This window comes from Loxodonta africana, chromosome 15, assembly GCF_030014295.1.
Source record: "Loxodonta africana isolate mLoxAfr1 chromosome 15, mLoxAfr1.hap2, whole genome shotgun sequence".
NCBI classification, from domain to species: Eukaryota; Metazoa; Chordata; class Mammalia; order Proboscidea; family Elephantidae; genus Loxodonta; species Loxodonta africana.
Window position 1 is genome coordinate 81611042 of NC_087356.1, and position 12160 is coordinate 81623201.

A 12160-nucleotide genomic window follows, 5' to 3' on the forward strand; every position below is an offset into this window, starting at 1 on the left:
AAGCCTGTTTTGTCAGAAATTAATATCGCCACTACAGCTTTTTTTTGATTGTTGTTTGCTTGATATATTTTTTTCCATCCTTCGAGGTTTAGTTTGTTTGTGTCTTTAAGTCTAAGATGTACCTTTTGTAGGCAGCATATCTTGTAGGCAGCATATAGATGAATTTTGTTTTTTATCCATTCTGCCACTCTCTGTCTCTTTATTGGTGCATTTAGTCCATTTACATTCAGCATAATTTTTGATAGGTATAGGTTTATAGGTTTAGTGCTGTCATTTTGATGACTTTTTTTTGTTGTTTTGTCAACAGTTTCTTTCTTCCACTTAATTTTCTGTGCTGAATAGTTTTTCTTTATATTTTGTCTTTTCCTCTTTTTCATTGTTGTTGCTTTTGCAGTTGCTGAGTCTTTATGTTCTTCTTTTTTCTTATTTTGATGTGTAGGATTGTTAGTTTCCTTTGTGGTTACTTTAATAGTTACCCCTATTTTTCTAAGTTTAAACCAAACTTTTATTTCTTTATATTGCCTTGACTTTCTCTCCATATAAAAGATCTATGAATACATTTTTTAGTCCTTCTTTTTTGATTTAATGTTGTCATCTTTTACAGAATGACATCTCTGTTTCCCCGTATTGAGTGTTTTAGTTTTGATTTATTTTTGTGATTTCCCTCTCTGGGTTGATATCTGGTTGCTCTGTCCTGTGTTCTAGTCTTGCGTTGTTACCTGATGTTAATGATTTTCTAACCAGAGGTCTCCGTTTAGTATCTCTTATATGTTTGGTTTGGTTTTTGCAAATTCCCTAAACTTCTGTTCATCTGGAAATGTCCTAATTTTGCCTTCATATTTGAGAGACAGTTTTGCTGCATATGTAAATCTTGGCTGGCAATTTTTGTCCTTCAAGGCCTTATATATGTCATTCCATTGCCTTCTTGCCTGCTTGGTTTCTGCTGTGTAGTCTGAGCTTAGTCTTATTGACTATCCATTTATCTTAGCCACTCTTAAAATTCTCTCTTTATCTTCGGTTTTGGCAAGCTTGACTATAATATGTCTTGGTGACTTTCTTTTGGGGGGGTTCGATGAGCATGTTGGATAGATATCATCTCATCTTTTACAATATCAGGGAAGTTTTCTGCCAACAAATCTTCAACAATTCTCTCTGTATTTTCTGTTATCACCCCCTGTTCTGATACTCCAATCACTCATAGATTCTTTCTCTTGATAGAGTCCCACATAATTCTTAGGGTTTCTACATTTTTTAAATTCTTTTATCTGATTTTTCCACAAATCTTCAATCTTAGTAATTCTGATTTCCATTGCCTCAATTCTGCTCCTATGACTTTCTGTTGAGTTGTGTAATTCAGAAATTTTATTGTTAATCTTCTGAATTTCTTTTTGCTGTCTCCCTATGGATTCTTGCAGCCTGTTACATTTATCATTATGCTCTTCTCTAATCCTCTTAAATTCCAGTAATGCTATTCTGTGTGTTCCTTGGCTTTTTCTGCATTTTGCCTGATCTTCTTCCTGATCTCTTGAAGAGTTCTGTATGTTAATCTCTTATATTCTACCTCTGGTAGTTCCAGGAAGTTCTCTTCATCCAGAAGATTTCTTGATTCTTTGTTTTGGGACCTTGCTGAAGCCATCATTGTCTGCATCTTTATGTGACTTGGCGTTGACTGTTGTCTCCAAGCCATCAATAAGCTATCGTATTTATTTATTTTGTTTGCTTACTGTGTGCTAGTTTTTTGTTTTGTTTTGCTTTGATATGTCCAAATAGGCTGGTCGTATGAGCTAGTTTGATTATTGGTGCCTTTGAAGCTCTAATGCCCTGTCACCCGGTGGTTAGAGCTGTTGCTAGGTAAATGAGCCTGGGAATCCGTTTATTTTCTTGTATGGATTCAGCTCAGGTATCCAGGTAGTTGGTCACCAAGTATGTGGTGCAGGCTCTCACCTACAGTTTTAGATGAGCAGGGGTGATTGATGTAGATATCTGGCTGCAGTAGGGGGTCACTTGCTAAGCAAGGAAGAGGACTGATAACCGCCCCTGAGTATCTATAAGGAAAGCATGCCCCTGTTCCCTAGAGCACCTGGGTGTGTGTGTTTTGCAGCCAGAGTATGGAATCCAGTGCTGTTGGCTGTAAGGACTAGGAGGCACAACTTATCCTTGGGTCCCTGTCGAGGGTGGCTAGGTAGCATGGGTGGAGCTACCAGTCCTCAGGCCCCTGATGTGGGTAGGTGAGGACCCTGCTTAATAGGTAGAGTGGTGTCAAATGTCATGAAGCTGCCTCTCCACCATACAGGTGAAATAGTTGAAGTTAGACTTCAGATGTATACCCTGTTGTACTGTGCTAACGAGGGCCTACACTGTTGAAATGGGTCCACACAGGCCTATGCAGGGATGAAAGGCATCCAAAGTTCGTGGACCACTTATGCCTCTGCCTAGGCAAAGGAGCTATTTCTGCCCTGAGTTCCCAGCTTAGGGGAGTTGACAGATTATTTTCCCCCCCGTTTGTTAATTTGTTCCTTCTCTAAGGCTGGGAGGATGGCTCTGGATGCATGACAGGCCCTACTTCCAGCCAGAGAAAGCAGCTATCACTGAAGCCAGCTCGGGACCCAGCGCAGAGCAGGAAGGGGTCAGGTAAATGGGATTTTTTCCCAAAGGGGTGTTTTTTAATCTGTATGGTAGGTTAAACACATGTACTTATCTTATGCCAAGAGTGCCACTTTTCCTGATTCTGGAGGCATGAGTGAACTCTCTGCTTCTTGGTCTCTCCCAATGTGGAAAATGTGTCCCGAATGCCACTACTTGCCTCACTGCACTCACACCAGTGGATCTGGCCTGTGGGGTGTCAGTTCCCAGAGGGTCAGGTCTGGCAACTCCTTGCTGCTTCTGAACCATCTACCATCTCTCCCTCCCCCTGCTGCTCAGTCTGATTCCTCAACTTTGCCTTTGATGTTCAGGGCTCCTAGATTGTCATATATAATCAATTCACTTGTTTTTTTGGGCCTTTGTTGTAAGAGAGACCACTGGAAGTGTCTGACTACTCCAACATTTTGCTGCTTTTGAATTTTAATTGAACTTATATGACTAGAAGGTGACATAGTGGCTTAATCTAAAGAGTTATTTAAAAAATGAGTTCTAAATTTGCATTCTACTGAATAAAATACAGAATAGTATTAGCTAGGACTATTGCTGTGCAGAAGTCTAAATTCTTTGTACCCTTTGTGAGATGCCAAAAGACACAGCCCTCCCATACACAGGGTTTGCCAAAGCGCTTGAAACTCTCACATTACCTATCTACAGATGTGCACACATTCACAAGAGGTGAATTTTATAAATTGGATTAATTGAGCAAGGATATTTTCAATATTTTCTGTGCACTCAGAACATTGCCAGGTGCCATATGAAATCTAAAAGTGGTCTAATACATTGTCTATGCCCTCAGGGAGCTTGGAGTTTGGTGGTGAGGACAAACTCAATATACTTGAAACAAAAGTGAGTGGTTTGAGATGGTTAGGGAATACCTGACCTGAGCCTTTCAAGATGAAGTAGAATTTGCATAAGACAGGGATAGAGACAAAAAGAGGGAAATAGAGAAGCATAGGATAAAGGATAGAGAAATACCCTTCGCATAAAAAGACCAAACTTAATGGTCAGACTGGGACTTGAGGGAACCCAGAGGCCATGGACTCCAGACCTTCTGTTAGCCCTGGGCAGGAACCATTCCCAAAGCCAACTCTTCAGACAGGGATTGGACTAGGACAGGGGATGGAAAATGATACTGGTGAAGAACGAGCTTCTTGGATCAAGTGGTCACATGAGCCTATGTTGGCACCTCCTGTCCGGAGGGGAGATGAAAGGGCAGAGGGGGCCAGAAGCTACCCAAATGGACACGAGGAGAGGGAATGAAGGGAAGTACTGTGCTATCTCATCAGAGGGAGAGCAATTAGGAGTGTATAGCAAGGTGTATGAAAATTTTTGTATGAGAGACTGACCTGATTTGTAAGCTTTCGCTTAAAGCACAACTTAAAAAAAAAAAAGCTATCCACTTGTGTAGTAACTTTGGTGAAGGATAAGACAGTACACAATACTGGGAAAGCCAGCACAGCTTGTACAAGGCAAGTTCATGGAAGCTCCATAGACACATCCGAACTCCCAGAGGGACCAAATTGCTGGGCTGAGGGCTCTCGGGACCATGGTCTAGGAGAACATCTATCTCAATTGGTGTAACATAGATTTATAAAGAAAATATTCTACATTCTACTCTGGTGAGTAACATCTGGGGTCTTAAAAGCCTGTGAGCAGTCATCTAAGATACTTCACTTGTCTCACCCATTCAGGAGCAAGGAAGAATGAAGAAAGCTAAACATACAAGGGAAAGATTACTCTAAAGGACTAATGGACCACAACTACCACAGCCTCCACCAGACTGAGTCCAGTAGAGATAGGTAGTGCTACTGCCACTGACTGCTCTGACAGAGATCACAATAGAGGGTCCTGAACAGAGCTGGAGGCAAATGTAGAACAAAATTCCAACTCTCACACACAAAAAAGACCAGACTTACTAGCCTGACAGAGACTGGAGAAATCCCAAGAGTACGGCCTCCGGATGGATACCTTTTTAGCTCAATAATGTATTCATTCCCAAGGTTCACCCTTCAACCAACAGGCTCATAAAATAAAACGAGGCGAAAGGGGCACAACAGCCCAGGGGCAAGGATGAGAAGGCAGGAGGGGACAGGAAAGCTGGTAATAGGGAACCCAAAGTGGAGAAAGAAGAGTGTTGACATGCCATGGGGTTGTTAACCAATGTCATAAAATGACATAAAATGACAATGTCATAAAAGTACTGACTGTTTAATGAGAAACTAGTTTATTCTGTAAATCTTCATCTAAAGTACAATAAAAAAAAGAAAAAAAGCTTAAAAAAGATAGAGAAAGAAAAAGAGGTAATTTTGGGAAGTGAAGGGGAAGATGAGGAAGTGGGAAGAGTAGGAATAATCGGGAAGCAGCGAGAGTCTTGACTGGCTGATGTGGGGTTTTAGTGTTGGGGTATAATATCACAGGTTTATCTGAGAACTAAAAGGTGTAGGGCCTTTGTTTGAGTTAGCACTTTGTTTAGTAAGCTTGGGGAGCTCTGACAGTGTAGTGGTTAAGAGCTCAGCTGCTAACCAAAATGTCGACACTTCGAATCTACCAGTCGCTCCTTGGAAATTCTATGGGGGCTGTTCTACTCTGTCCTATAAAGCTATGAGTTGGAATCAGCTCGATGGCAATGGGTTTGGTTTGATTTGGGGAAGCCACCAAAAGCTTTTGAGCAGGGAAGTAACATGATGACCAAGATGCTTGGGGCCAATTACTGCAGCCATAAAATACACGGTAGGTGGAGGTACTAGTATCCAGTGGGACTAGCCACCATGCAGAGACTAAGAACTTAAGATTCTGGGTTTCAGTGCCACATGGTAGCAATGAGGATGGAATAGAAAAGATAGGAGTAAAAGACTGTAAGAAGGAAGAATCAGGATAACTTGTTGCCTGGCCAAGCTGTTTAATAGTGAGTGACAGAGTAAAGCAAAAGGCGGTGGGAGTATGGCTATTGAATGGTTGCAAGTGATAGAACTAGAAATGAGTCTAGAAGTACTTGAGGGACCCAGAAAGATCCACGGGGGCAGCATCTTTTTCTATCTCTGTGTCTTTCTCTCTTTGGTTACCAGGTTGGTCTCTCCCTCTTTCTCTGGCTCCTACACAGTTTCTTCCTCTCCTGTCTCTACCCACCATTTTCTCTGATCACTTACCTTTTCCTCTCTTTCACTAATTTCAGCTTATCCAGGTCAGCCATGACCCTCCTGCCTACCCATTGCTGATTGACTCAGCTGCTCAATCTCTTCCTTTTTATACTTCTGAGAGAGGGACTCTGATTGGCTCAGTTTTGCACATCTGTCACATTAGAATTTCACAGGCTGCCAGCCAGCTTATGACTTGGCTGGTCTTGGCTCAGGTGCCCACTCCTGGTTTAATCAGTTGTGGTGGTGGTAGTAGTGGTGGTAGTAGTCATAGTACTGGTGGTGGTAGTCGTAATTGGCGGTGGTGGAAGTGGTATTGGTAGTGGTGGTGGTGGTAGTAGTGGTATTGGTAACAGTGGTGGTGGTAGTAGTGGTGGTAGTGGTGGTGGTGGTAGTAGTGGTATTGGTAACAGTGGTGGTGGTAGTAGTGGTGGTAGTGGTGGTGGTGGTGGTGGTAGTAGTGGTATTGGTAACAGTGGTGGTGGTAGTAGTGGTATTGGTAACAGTGGTGGTGGTAGTAGTGGTGGTGGTGGTAGTAGTGGTATTGGTAACAGTGGTGGTGGTAGTGGTGGTAGTAGTGGTATTGGTAACAGTGGTGGTGGTAGTAGTGGTGGTGGTGGTATTGGTAACAGTTGTGGTGGTAGTAGTGGTGGTGGTGGTAGTGGTGGTGGTGGTAGTAGTGGTATTGGTAACAGTGGTGGTGGTAGTGGTGGTATTGGTACCAGTGGTGGTCGTAGTGGTGGTGGTGGTAGTGGTGGCGGTGGTAGTGGTGGTATTGGTAACAGTGGTGGTGGTAGTAGTGGTGGTGGTGGTAGTGGTGGTGGTGGTAGTGGTGGTATTGGTAACAGTGGTGGTGGTAGTAGTGGTGGTGGTGGTAGTAGGGTGGTGGTAGTGGTGGTGGTGGTAGTAGGGTGGTGGTAGTGGTGGTGGTGGTAGTAGGGTGGTGGTAGTGGTGGCAGTGGTAGTGAGGTGGGGCCAGAATCTGGGTCACATGGTAAAAAACAGCCCAGTCACTATAGGCAGAGCTATACAGGGAGGCTATAGGTGAGGAGGCATCATGATTATTATCTCTTTATGTACTCTTCGGTTTAGAGGATAAAGATAATTATGGGATTAAAAACAACTAAAAGTTCATGAGACAGGCTACAAAAAGTATAGGAGTGGCAATGGCAGAAAAATAGGGTAATGTAGAAGGGAAGCTGAGTGGGCATAAGAAAATTATCTGTTCATTTAGGCACAAGTTGAATTTCACTTATTCATTAATTTAGCAAAAATTTATTGACTGCTACCATGTGCCAGCAGCCCTGGTGACACAGTGATTAAAAGCTTGGCTGCCAACCAAGAGGTCAGCAGTTCTAATGTACCAGCCGCTCCTTGGAAACTCTACAGGGTAGTTCTATTCTGTCCTATGGGATTGCTATGAGTTGGAATTGACTTGATGGCAATGGCGAACCATGTGCCAAAGACTGTGCTAGGTGGGTAATGAAGAATCTACGGACTTAAACATTGAAAATGATAATTGGCTGCCCAATGAAATATAATGATACTTCCCATCTATTAAGCTCCTATTATACACAACGTGCTTTTAATAGACCATTTCATTTAGATCTTAAGACCATCTTAAGAAGATACTTTTAATTTCATTTTGCAGTTGAGGAAACTAAGCTCAGAGAGACCAAGTAACTCTCCTAAGACCACACAGCGAGTGAGACAAAGCCCAGGCTCTCTACACTGTATTTTATGGCAGCAACAGGTTTGGAACTCCAGAGAGAAGTCAGGGCTGGAGATTAGTATTTGGAACCCATCTTCATGAAGGTGCCAGCCAAAGCCAGGAGAAATGAATTAGTTCTTTAAAAGCAGAAATACACTTTGATGTTCTCTTGGGAGAAACCAACATTTAAGGGACAGAAAGAGGAGAAGGAACTCAAAATTGAGACTGAGTGCAGTGAATGACTTATTAGGAAAATGAGGATTGTGCAGAGTCACTGGGGAAGAGAGTTCTAAAAAGGAAAAGGCAGCCAATGGTATTAAATGCCACAGAAAGATCCAGAAGTTTGAAGACAGAAGGCAAAAGCGCTAAGAACTCAGGCGCTAAGGTCAAGGTGGCAGGGAGGAACAGGCTTCACTGGTTGGATGATCTACTGAGACTATACTTAGGCAGCTAATGGCTACTATGTTGCACCCCTGGGTTGATGGGATGTGTGTAAAACCTGCTACAGATACTACTGATACTGTAGAAACACTAGTCTCATAGTGGTTCTCAAACAGTGGTCCCTGGGCTAGCAGCAGCAACATCACCTGGGAACTTTTTAGAAATGCAAACTCTAGGTGATTCTGATGCATGCTAAAGTTTGATAGTCCCTTGTCTGGGGGAAGACACAGTCTCATCAGACACACCTGGAATGTCACAACATTCCAGGCATATGCTTTGGGAGGGACACAGACTCATTCACAAGACAGGGAGAAAGGAGATCTCTTAAAGGAATACATGAATAAGCCAGGGGTGTTCCCCACAAGATAAAGTACCAGTGAAGGAATGATGGCAGCTTCAACTATCCACTGACTGGTGTGGGCCAGGCACTATCCTTGGCACAGGGGAACAGCAGAGAACAAGACAAAGTCCCTGCCTTAATGGAGCATATGTCTAGAGCAGGGAGATGGATATAAAAGTATAACCAAATATCAGGGAGTAATAATGCTATAATGAAAAGAAAACTTTGTGATGTAGTAGGAATAGCCTGGAAGACTATTTTGGAGTCAGGGAAGGGCCCATTGACTAAGTGAAATCAGAATGCCTAAAAAGAGTGACCCACAAGAATGAACAAAAGGAAGATTAGCTGTGTTGGTGTAAGGACCTACAAGCACAAAAAGGCCCAATGGCAGGATCAAGCTTGATTCATTCAAGGAATGGACCAAAATCCAGGACAGAATGGTCAGAAGTGAGGTTGTGCTTACATAGGCTGTGCCATTCACAATAGGGCCTTCTAGTCCAGGAATAGGTTTTAGATTTCACAGAAAGTTGGATTCAGGAAGTCTACGTAGGGTTTTAAGCAGGAAAGTGGCATAATCGAATTTCCGTTTTTGAAAAATAACTCTGGCTTCTGTGTGGAGAATAGATGATGGGGTAGCATGGGGGGAAGAGGAGCAGGAAGACCACCAGGGGGCTGTTGCATAGTCTTGGTGAAATGACGGTGACTTGGGCCATAGTGATGACAGCAGGGATGGAGAAAAGTGGTAGAAATTGAGACATGCTTTTGGATGCAGAGAGCTGACAGGACACGTTATACACGTAGGAGGTGAGGGGGGACAGGTTATATTTGGCACTCAGGATCTCGTCTTGAGGAACAGGGTGCAGGGTGGTGTCATGTTCTGATATCTTAGGGGAAGATGGCTGACGTGCTGCCAGGAGAAAAATATTACATATGCTTGCTTAGTGCCATCCAAAGGGCAGATGGAATTGTGAAGAGATAACTTTTAGCTCATTACGAAAAAAAAAAAAAAAAAATCATTCTGATGGAGCAATTCGGAATATTCACCGGCTGCTTGTGGGGCAATGACCTCCCATTAGAAGGCATGTGGGCAGGGGCGGAGCACCCTTAGTGAGGCTCTCATAGAGAAGGGTATATGTTGGACTAGGTGATCTTTAGGATCCTTTCTGACCCTCAGATTCCTTTATTTTAAGTCTTTGGAGACCTTTGGAAATGGGATTTCTGTTGCATGTTGAGACAGAAGACAGATTACAGAAGCGAGTAGTGATAAAATGAGGCAATAGCTGGAGATTTCGTATTTGAGATTATTGTCAAGAATATGGGCTAGTAGCCAGAGAGGTCAATGCGGTCAATAGGGTCTTTTTTTATACTTGTTTCTTTTTCTTTCTTTCTTCTTCTTTTTTAAATAAGAAAAATTACCTCACACTGTCCGTTCCCTGGGAACTAGGAGACATGAGGCTGGCTGGTCATTTTGGGTTAGAGATGTGGCCTCTGGAAAAACTTTCTCCGTTAATACCACCCCTTCCAGGGCCCAGTTTCCTTCCTAAGCTGGGTCCCAGCTCTGCATTCTTGCAGTTACCACAGCGACTCCCTGACATGTCATCACAGACAACCTCCTCGGCTCAAATCACTTCCCACTGTGCACCCATAACACACAGGTTGGAGGTAACTTTGCTCCAGAGAACCAATTAGCGCAGACCCAGGCCGGGTAATTACAGTTTGATAAGATCCTTGCTGCTGATATCCAGGGCAGATAAATCACTAGGAAGCCACTTCTCAGTAGGACTTGGGGGAACAGTATTATAACTTGCTTTCCTTCCTCCCGTTCTTTGCCCTTGTACCCGGCTCCCCCCACCCCCAACCTCTTCCAAAATTTTAACTGGCCGCAGAGAGGAAAGGGCTGTCAGGGGATGAGAGGGAAAGTCACTTAGACACCCAGGAATCAACTGCTGCTTATCTTCCAGGGCCAGCTACTTTTCTAAAAGTGTTGTCATTGTTAGCTGCTGTGAGGTCACCTCCAACTTGGGGAGACCCATGCACAACAGAACAAAACACTGCCTGGTCCTTTGCCATCTCTGTGATCATTTGTGGCTAGGACAATATTCTATTGTGATCCACAGGGCTTTCACAGGCTGATTTTCCGAAGTAGGTTGCCAAGGCTTTCTTTCTAGTCTGTATTAGTCTGAAAGCTCTGCTGAAATCTTCCAGGCATCACGGCAACATACAAGCCACCACTGTGTGATAAGCTGACAGACAGGTGGTGGCTATGAGCCCTAAAAAGGATGCTATTATTCAATGCTGGGGAGATGGGAGCAACTAAGGAGTGGGAGACAGAAGGGTTTCTAACAGGATGGGGTCGAATAGGAGGGGACCATACATCCCATCATGAGATGGATGTACAAGTGCCAATGGACTCTGCTCTGAGTGGCCTCTGGTCCATGGTCACCTCAACAGTCCCTCAGACTCACCAGGGCCTCTGATCGCCTTCCCTCCCATTCCCTTTGGGCTGACCAGAGGCTGCTGATATGTGTGAACCTAATTCTCTTTATCCCTCTACTCTAAGCCACTCTTTGCATACCTGGACCTCCCTCACAGCCCCTCACTACCCTCCCCACAACCAAGGGAGGCTCTCTTTAATCCACTGTATATACTGCAGCCAGAGGGGTTGTTTTAACATGCAAATCCACTTATATCCTTCCCTTGTTTAAAGTCTCCACTGGTCCCCACTGCCATCAGGATAAAGCGCAAACATGGCTTAGCATGACTTTTTTTTAAACTATGATCTTTTAATCTATGAAACAAAACGTGGCAGAAATTCACTATATACCATTCTCTACCTCTAATTGTTTTTTTGAGGTCTTCAGCTGAAAACTTTTCCTTTGTGATTTTAAGTTTTATTTTTTTAAATGAACAAACAGCAAAGTTGACTTTTATTTTTGGTGGATGGTTCTATGAATTTTAACACATGTATAGATTCATGTTGTTATCCATAAGGTTTTGGAACTGTGGTGTTGGCCAAGAATACTGAATGTACTGTGGACCGCCAAAAGAAAGAACAGATCGGCCTTAGAGGAAGTACAACCAGAATGCTTCTCAGAAGCGAGGATGGTGAGACTTCAGCTCAGTCGCTTTGGGCAAATCATCAGAAAGGACCAGTCTCTAGAAAAGGGTATCATGTTTGTTAAGTAGAGGGCTAGCGAAAATCAGGGAATCCCTCAACGAGATGCAGGATGTAGTAGCCACAACGATGGACTCAAACACACCCACAGCATGAAGATGGCGCAGGAGCGGGCAACGTTTCGTTGTGTTATACGTAAGGTTGGCGTGAGTCAGCGCTGACTCCATGGCACCTAACAACATAGCCCATGTCACCACCATCATGATCAGGATGCGGAACAGTTCAGTTGCTCCCCGAAAACCTCTCTCGTGCTGCCCTTCGTAGTCACACCGTACCCCCCCTTCACTGGCTCCTGGATCTCCTGATCTTTTCTAAATCACTACCCGTTTATTGTTGTTGTTGTTGTTAGGTGCCTCTGAGTCGGTCCCCACTCCTAGCAACCCCGTGTAAAACAGACCGAAGCGCTGCCTGGCCTTGCGCCATCCTTACGGTCACTTCTCTGCTTGAGCCCATCGCGGCAGTCACTGTATCAACCCATTTACTCGAGGGCCTTCCTCGAGGGCCTTCCCCTTTTCGCCGACCCTCTGCTTCACCGAGCGCGGTGTCCTGCTTCAGGGCCTGCTCCCTCCTGACAACATGTCGAAAGTACGCGAGATGAAGCCTCGCCATGCTCGCTTCTAAGGAGCATTCTAGCTGTCCTTCTTCCAGGACAGATTTGTTTGTTCTTCCAACAGTCCATGCTATATTCAGTATTTTTTGTTAACAGCACAATTCAA